A 9,704-nucleotide genomic window follows, 5' to 3' on the forward strand; every position below is an offset into this window, starting at 1 on the left:
CCGCTACGTTCTGAGTTCAAATTCCGCCGAGGTCGACTTTGCCATTCATCCTTTCGGGGTCGATTAAATAAGTACCAGTTACGCACTGGAGTCGATATAATCGACTTAATCTGTTTGTCTGTCTTTGTTTGTCCCCTCTGTGTGTAGCCCCTTGTGGGCAGTAAAGAAATAACACACATATCCCCGATACAAATACACACACACAACAACAACAACAACACCAGCAACAACTGCTGCTACAGCATCACTTTACGTTCCTTGTCTTATCTCAGCAATACACCAGGACCGCTGTGTTTTATAAAACCCATTCACCCGGCTATGTATGTATGTTGTTGGGTCATCAGTCTCGAATGACACAATGAAGGGCGAAACAAACTTTTGACGAAAGACAGACAGACACAGAGAAAATGGAACAGCGTTCCGTTTATGTACGCAAATGTGCGCGCGATCACGCACACACACGCTCACAGACACACAAGCACACACACAAGCACACACACGCAAAACACAAACACAAACATACACACGCATACGTGTATAAATGCATGTATGTGTATCTTTATATTAAAACGTGTACATATCTATCTATACACACACACACACACACGCGCGCGGATATATATATATATATATATATATATATATATATATATATATATATATATATATATATATATATATATCGTATATATGCGTGTATATATATATATGTATATAAATATATATATATATATATATATATATATATATATACACACACACAAACACACATATAAATATATACATATATATATATTTATACATGCACATATATATATGTAGAGAGAGAGAGAGAGAGAGAAGGAGGGAGATACACACATACACACAAATATATATATATATATATATATATATATATATATATATATATATATATATATATATATATATATATATATATATACATACATAGAGTGTAACAGAAAGACATACACAGCTAGACACACACACACAGATGGTTGACATCAGAGGTGAATTTAACTATTTGACATGCTACTGTGGATGGTGTTGATAGTATTGAAAATGTAGGACAACAAATCTCACCACCACCACCGCCACCGCCACCACCACCAGCCAACAGATACGCTCATCAATGTTCGCAATTGTTCTGCTTATAACATTAAATGACATTTGTTATCTGGAAGCTTGTTTGTTGAGGACTATTGTTGTTGTTGTTGTTGTTGTTGCTCTTGTTGATCGACTGTATTTCATAAACAGCAACAGAAATAACAGCTACAACTACTGCAATAGAGACAAGGAATGAACCAGCAACAGGAACCAGAACCAAAGCAATGTAAAATCATAGAAAAAAGACGGACAACACGTTGGCGCAGACGTGGTTGTGTGGTTGAGAAGCTCACTGTGTAGCCATGTGGTTTTGGCTTCAGTCCCACTACGTGGCACCCTGAGCTGGTGTCTTCTACTGCAGCCCCAGGTTGACCAAGGCCTTGTGAGTTGATCTGCTAGATATGGAAACTGAAAGAAGTCTATAGTATATATATATATATATATATATATATATATATGTTATAATTCTATAATTATAAACATAATTATAATTAGGGGGTCAGCTAATTGCTTCACCACATACCGAATTTAGAAATAGAATTTTAAAATTCCTTTTCTACTACCGTAAGAATCTCGCAGACAGTAACACACTTTTTTACGTAGGCAAAGAGAAAAATAATGAATCAACACGACTTGGATTATCCACAGACGCGTTTCGAGATTAAAGTATTTATTTACTTACTTCCCATCATCAGTGCAGCATTTCCATGATAAAATTTAAAAGTGCTAGGGTTAAATACGCTCACGATCGAACGACATCAGGCAACAGATATCCAATCAACACCTCCAAAGTTTACATAGCTGAATGTGAATACATATTTGTTCGACGAAAGGCCAGAGAATCGAATGGCTATGAGGGTCCACCCGAATAAAGTGGAAATCAAAGTGGGGGACCACACTTGAAAAAAAGAAAAATGGTTGGGAAACAAACATTGGACTAAATCCTTGAAGCCAGTATCCCAGAAAAAAAAAATGGAATGGAAATGACATTAGATGAGTGTTTCAAAAAATTATATATTTTTATAAGTAAATATTATTAGTAACTGTGTAAGAGAAATTATTAGAACATTTTGTGTATTGTAAAAGTATAACTAATTTATTGCAGATAAAAGATAATGATGTGGAGGTGCGTGGTTACGGTCTCAGCATCATGATCGTAAGATTGTGGTTTCGATTCCTGGACCGGGCGACGTGCTGTGTTCTTGAGCAAAACACTTTATTTCACGTTGCTATAGTCCACTCAGCTGGCAAAAATGAGTAACGCTGCGATGGACTGGCGTCCCGTCCAGCTGGGGAACGCGTACGCCATTGAAACCGGGAAACCGGGCCCATGAGCCTGGCTAGGCTTTAAAAGGGCGCAAAGAAAAAAAAAAGATAATGATAACACCAGAGAAATTACTTCAACAACAATAACAACAGCAACGTAAGAGCTGGCAGAATGATTAGCACGCCGGGCGAAATGCTTAGCGGTATTTTGTCTGTCTTTACGTTCTGAGTTCAAATTCCGCCCGGGTCGACTTTGCCTTTCATCCATACGGGGTCGATAAATTAAGTACCAGTTGTGTACTTGAGTCGGTCTAATCATCTGGCCCCCTCCCGCAAAATTTCGGGCCTTGTGTACTGGGGTCGCTCTAATCGACTGGCCTCCCCAAAAATTTTGAGCCTTGTGCCAAAGTAGGAAAGATTCTTCGCTCCTGATCTTTACGGTCTGAGTTCAAATTCCGCCGCGGCTGACTTTGCTTTTCATCCTTTCGGGGTCGAACAGCAACATTTCATCTTTGCTTCGCTTTGTTTTTTCTTCTTCTGTCAATATGTGTTATTAAAGAATTGTGCATGTCGTTGTTTCAATTCTAGTTCAAACCATCCGTTGCATTCTAAGCACCGTTCCATTCACTTAACAGTTTTAATCTTTGGCAAATTCACTTTGTGAAGGCGAGTGGCCTAGTAGTTAGGCGTGTTGCACTCACGATCCTGACCGGTTGTACTTCATTTCACATTCTCCCTGTCCACTCAACGGTAAATGAAACAAGCCTTTCGTTGAAGGGGAATGTTTGCCTAGCTGCCTGCCCAGCAGGGATGGCATCATTCGAATTCTAAAACGAAACAAAGCGCATTGTGATCAATGATGTATTATTTCTTTACTACCCACAAGGGGCTACACACAGAGGGGACAAACAAGGACAGACAAACGGATTAAGTGGATTATATCGACTCCAGTGCGTAACTGGTGCTTATTTAATCGACCCCGAAAGGATGAAAGGCAAAGTCGACCTCGGCGGAATTTGAACTCAGAACGTAGCGGCAGACGAAATACCGTTAAGCATTTCGCCCAGCGTGCTAACGTTTCTGCCAGCTCGCCACCTAAAATCAATGATGTATAACAACATCTGATAGATGAGTCGATCACGTGATCACGTGATATTCACTTTACGCAGTTTGTGACGCATTCACTTAACGCTGCAGAGTTCTCGTACTCTCACTCACTCAATGTTGCTAAAGTCAGGTACTGTCGCGTCAAACTTTACTTTACAACTGTTTGGTTCTTCCTTTCCTTTTGACAACGGTAAGATGGGATTTGACAGAAAGTTGGTTGCTATCTCCAGGATTTTCAACGACTTCGTTAAACTCTCTTCGTTGTCAGTCATGTGTGTGACCTGGCTGAAAATTCACCAAAGAAAAGTCATATATATTTTAAGACGTATGTGGCATGTAATCCGGTATCTCGCGTTAAGTCGTTGTGTCTTAACAACCTGGTATTCAACTGGTTCTATAATCACCGTTTGTTATTGCTGTTGTTGTTGTTGTTGTTGGTGGTGGTGGTAGTGGTGGTAGTGGTGGTGGTGGTGGTGGTGGTAGTGGTGGTGGTGGTGGTGGTGGTAGTGGTGGTGGTGGTGGTGGTGGTTGTGGTGTTGTATTGTGCCTAGCATGATTGTGGCCATGCTGGGGGCACGGCCTTGAAGGGAGGGTTTAATCGGACAAATTCACACACACACACACACACACACACACACACACAAACACACGCACATACATATATTGGTTGGCCCGCGACTATAATGGAAGACACCTGTTCCAGGTGCCGTGCAGTCGGACTCAACCTAAGACCACACGGTTTAGAAACCAGCTTTTTACCACACAACCATGTGTTTATGTGAGTGAGTGAATGAGTGTGTGTGTGTATATGAGTGAGTGAGTGTGTGTGAGTGTGTGTGTGTGTGTGTGTGTGTGTGTGTGTGTGTGTGTGTGTGTGTGTGTGTGTGTTTGTACAAGCTTATCTGAATTAAGTACCTGGGTGATATCCGCATTCCCCCGTGTAGCTGTTGGCCGACTTACAGATTTACACACAGTTCTCCATGCAAATATTAGATCAGTTGGCAGGAAAATAAAACAATTTTATTCAGAGACAGACACTGAAATTTATTGACCGTCATTACGAGAGCCGCTCATATTGGAAACGACAAACGAATATCTGGAACTGGTGGAGCGATATCAACTCATGGTTCGTTTCTTGGCACCATTGCATGTATTCTATAATGTTGCCTTCAGTCATGTGTTAGTGCGAATAGGTTGTTCGGATTCTTGTTTCATTGGTCGCTCCATTAACCGTATTATTTATATTTCGCAGTCAGAATTTCTCATTTACCTCTTTTACAATTTGCTTTCATTCACGCTGAAATTCTCAAATTGTTGATAGTTGCCTTTATTTCTTATCTATCAATAATATCTTTGTCTATTCTGCTTTATTTATATGTAAATGTCAATCTATCTATCTATCTATCTATCTATATATATATATATATATATATATATATATATATATACATATATATATGCGAGTAAAAATAAATTTGGCATCATTTCTAAGAACAGCCAAACACCTACTGGGGTTTAAAAATCTTATCCCTACAACCCAAACACAAAACAATTTCTCAAATGTCATCATTTCTAAAAATAAATTTGACATCAATTCTAAATATAGTCAAACACATACTGCTGCTGTCCAAAGGAATTGGTATAAAAGACAGAAAACCAACCAACCTATTACAGTCTGTTAAAGTCTGTCATACCGGCCATGATGAAATACCACAAGGTATAGAAAATACGTATTCGCCTTTATATATTTAATCCTTTATATTGAACACTCGATATTTCATCTATTCAATAAGACATATTCCGTATATTCAATAAGACATTCAATACTTTATTTCATTGTACCATCCATTTTTATTTTATATTATATATTGTATATTATATTATATATTGTATATTCCAAATTCTATATCCCACATTGGTTTTGCAGGAATATAAATAAAACATAAAAAACAGACATTGTTGGAACTCTTTTAAACAAAATTATATATATATATATATATATATATATATATATATATATATATATATATACACATATATATTTACAGGATTAAATAAAAGAATACAACAAATGGAAAATATGACATACTTGTGTATATATATATCCCCTTTTTCTTTCTCCTTCTTTCCTCTTTTGTTATTTCCACTTTTTCTTAACTCTCCTGTGTGAACTTTCTGTCCGGCAGTCGCCATGATAGATCGCTGACCACGACATTTAAATTTTTTTTCTCCTTGTTTTTCTCCTTATTTCTTTCTGTTGAAGAGCGTAGCTCGAAACGTTAAAGACTTTCTCTATTCCCGAGCGTTAAACTAATACATCCTTTTGTTGTTTACACCACCTGTCCTCGTCTGTTGTTGTTTTTTTCGTAAATTCTCCCATATATATATATAATTCACAAAACGTGTAGTAACGAAAGAAACGAACTTATAATAATATACTAAATATACAGGCAAACAGAAGATCACCGACTCCTCATCAGTTATCGGCTAGAGGGTCAAACGCAATTTCGGCCATCATCGATAATATTGATTCCACTCTGGAGGCAAAAGAGATCGATAGAATAAGTACTGAGCTTACAAACAATAAGTCCTGGGGTCGATTTGGTCGACGAAAGGCAGTGCTCCAGCATGGCTGCAGTCAAATGACTGAAACAAGTAAGAGAATCGAACGGCTATGAGGGTCCATCTGAATAAAGTGGAAATCAAAGTGGGGGACCACACTTGAAAAAAAAATGGTTGGGAAACAGACATTGGATTAAATCTTCAAGCCAGTACCCCAGAAAAAAAAAGCGGAATGGAAATGACATTAGAGCAGTGTTTAAAAAAATTATATATTTTTATAAGTAAATATATTATAAGCGCAGGAGTGGCTGTGTGGTAAGTAGCTTGCTTACCAGCCACATGGTTCCGGGTTCATTCCCACTGCGTGGCACCTTGGGAAAATGTCTTCCACTATAGCCTCGGGCCGACCAAAGCCTTGTGAGTGGATTTGGTAGACGGAAACTGAAAGAAGCCCGTCGTATATATGCATATATATGTGTATGTGTGTGTATATGTTTGTGTGTCTGTTTGTCCCCCCCCCCCCAGCATCGCTTGACAACCGATGGTGGTGTGTTTACGTCCCCGTAACTTAGCGGCTCGGCAAAACAGACCGATAGAATAAGTACTAGGCTTCCAAAGAATAAGTCCTGGGGTCGATTTGCTCGACTAAAGGCGGTGCTCCAGCATGGCCGCAGTCAAATGACTGAAACAAGTAAAAGAGTAAAAGAGGAACTGTGTAAGAGAAATTATTAGAATATTTTGTGTATTGTAAAAGTATAACCAATTTATTGCAGATAGATTTTAACAAAATCTTATATGAAACTCGAAGAGCCATTTTGAACCTGGTTGAGAATTACTGCATTAGATAATGTAGTCTTCCATACACCATCTCTTATGGTAGAGATGGCCATGGCTTGAATTCTTGTTAATCGGAGGATTAATCTGGATTAAACTGCAAGAACAACAATATTTCATTGTGAAATGAGTAACTTAAGCGACATGTGACTCGTTTAGACAGCTAATCCGCCTTTCTTACATCATCACGAAACATTGAAGAAGAAAGATAATGAAAGATGGCGATGTTGAGAGGCGAAAATAAATTTCAACACTTCTAGAAAATGGAAGAGAAAATTGCACTGATTTCAATAGATTCATTATTTCAATACCACGTTTGATAACCGCATCTTCGGAAGCTATTTTCGTCTGAAGGCGTCATTTTCCCCAGTGAATCAACTGCTGCAGAGAACCATTAATAGACTTTTATGCATTTTCTTTGGCAGAAGAGACAAACAGACGAACGCAGTGGCAAACAACAAAAACAGACAAAATAGATAAACACATAAATACGAATATGAAACATTTTTTTCTTGTTTCTTTCGATCGCATAAATGGTTTGTTTGTTCATTTTATAACCGCTTCTAAATACGTAAAATATGGAATGCGAAATACGAATATAAAAAAAAACTGAGAGATTAAACTTGATAAACCATATTGATCGTCAATCGAATGGCGTGCTAAACTGATTATTTCTTGATTTAGCTATTTAGTTATCTGTTTGTTTATATATGTGTGTGTGTGTGTGTGTGTGTGTGTGTGTGTGTGTGTGTGTGTGTGTGTGTGTGTGTGTGTGTGTGTGTAAGTATGTATGTATGTATGTACACACACGCACACACACGTTTCTGATTTTTATTTTTTTCTTGGAAAAGGAAATCAACTTTCAAAGTAATTCAAACATTCAGTTAACGACCGCTTCCCTTCTCTTTCTCATCCCCTCCTTTTCCTTTTATGCATACCTATATTCGTACATGCTTCATAAATACATACACTCACACGCGAACACGTACACACAAACACACATATATACATATATACATTTATATATATACATATATACATATATATATATCTGTACCAACATTAATATATACTTACCACCCCACATACATATGTGTGTGTGCGTGTATGTGTGTGTGCGTGTATGTGTGTGTATATATATAACACAGTTTTAACACAGCTTCTATAATAACTGCTTTTTATTAGCGCCAGTTTAAATTAATCCAGGTAATCTATCTATCTATCTATCTATCTATCTATCTATCTATCTACCTGTCTGTCTGTCTGTCTGTCTGTCTGTCTGTCTATCTCTCTATCTATTAATCTGTTTGGTTGTCTATCTGTCAATTTATCTATCTGCGTATATACATATGTGTGTGTATGCATGTATGTATAAGTATGTTATTATGTACATACACGTATGTATATAAAATGGAAGACGCTTTTTGTGGTCTCATTAGAAGGAAAGCTATATATATATGTATGTGTGTGTGTGTGTCTGTCTGTCTGTATAAATATACATATATACATATATACATATATATATATATATATATATATATATATATATATATATATATATATATATACATATATAGACGTATATATGTATATAGATATATATATGTAGTGAAACTACCTATCGCCATTACACACAAAGAAGCCATCTTCCCCGCGGTTAAATATAAACAAGCGCGGGCGTAGTGGAAAACACATTTCCCTGTCATCACGTGACTGATTATTATTTGAAGCGGCAACTGCTTCATACCGTTCCCGCCAGAACGCAAACTGATAAATCACAGCTCCTAATAAGGTCACGTGATAGAGTATTTTTCTGATCCCTTCGGGAGCCTACCATCAACTATAAATAGCCCAGATTATACCCGGCAAATTCGTCTCGGTTCAGATCTCTTAGAGACCTGTTCCGTGTACCACACAGATCAGCAGCAGCAGTTCCAGCGACTATATCAACAGCTTCGTCCAGCTACGACTACCACCGACGTCGCCATCAGCAACACAACTCTTCGACTACTAACCAGCATCATCGCCACCAGCGTCAACACGACTTTAACTACGAACTACAAGATTCGCCAATATCATCAACACGACTTTCTATGTACACCAATAACCAAACTACCGCGGCACATCTCTCTCTCTCTCTTCGATTCTGTTAGGTGTTTCATATTCACCACGATAAATAATAGACAAGAGTTCAGCCAGCGACGAACATCTGTATAACAAGAACCCGGCCCGGCATGGAAGCCACAACATCACAACTAGTGATCGCTCTGCCACACACATACGCCTCAATTTCTTTCACACGTGTTACTGACTCTTTTTATCTGCTGTATATAACGCATACACATACATGTATCACTTACACACACTCTTTTCCCTATACAACGGCCTGTCTTTTATTATGTTTTTATATGTCGCATTCACACTCACACACAGACATACATTTTAATGTCACAATAAATATTTCTGTTATTCATCTGATGCGGTTGTCTTCTATCGTCTTAATTACTGGCCATTTATGTTATCGAAGTATAACATATTTGTATATCATCTTTGATATATATTTTGTGTTCGACCGTGTGACGCGTTTAAAATAAAAGGAGTCCTGTTTTTCCATTCGTCACCATTTCTCCTTTTTGAGTTCGCACGGTCGTTCTTACATATATGTATATATGTATGTATATATATTTATATATATATATATATATATATATATATATATATATTTATATATATATATATATATATATATATATATTTATATATATATGTATATATATATATATATGCGTGTGTCTATATATATATGTATATATATATGTATGTATATA

Source organism: Octopus bimaculoides, chromosome 3, assembly GCF_046866305.1.
Source record: "Octopus bimaculoides isolate indiv1 chromosome 3, ASM4686630v1, whole genome shotgun sequence".
Classification (NCBI taxonomy): domain Eukaryota; kingdom Metazoa; phylum Mollusca; class Cephalopoda; order Octopoda; family Octopodidae; genus Octopus; species Octopus bimaculoides.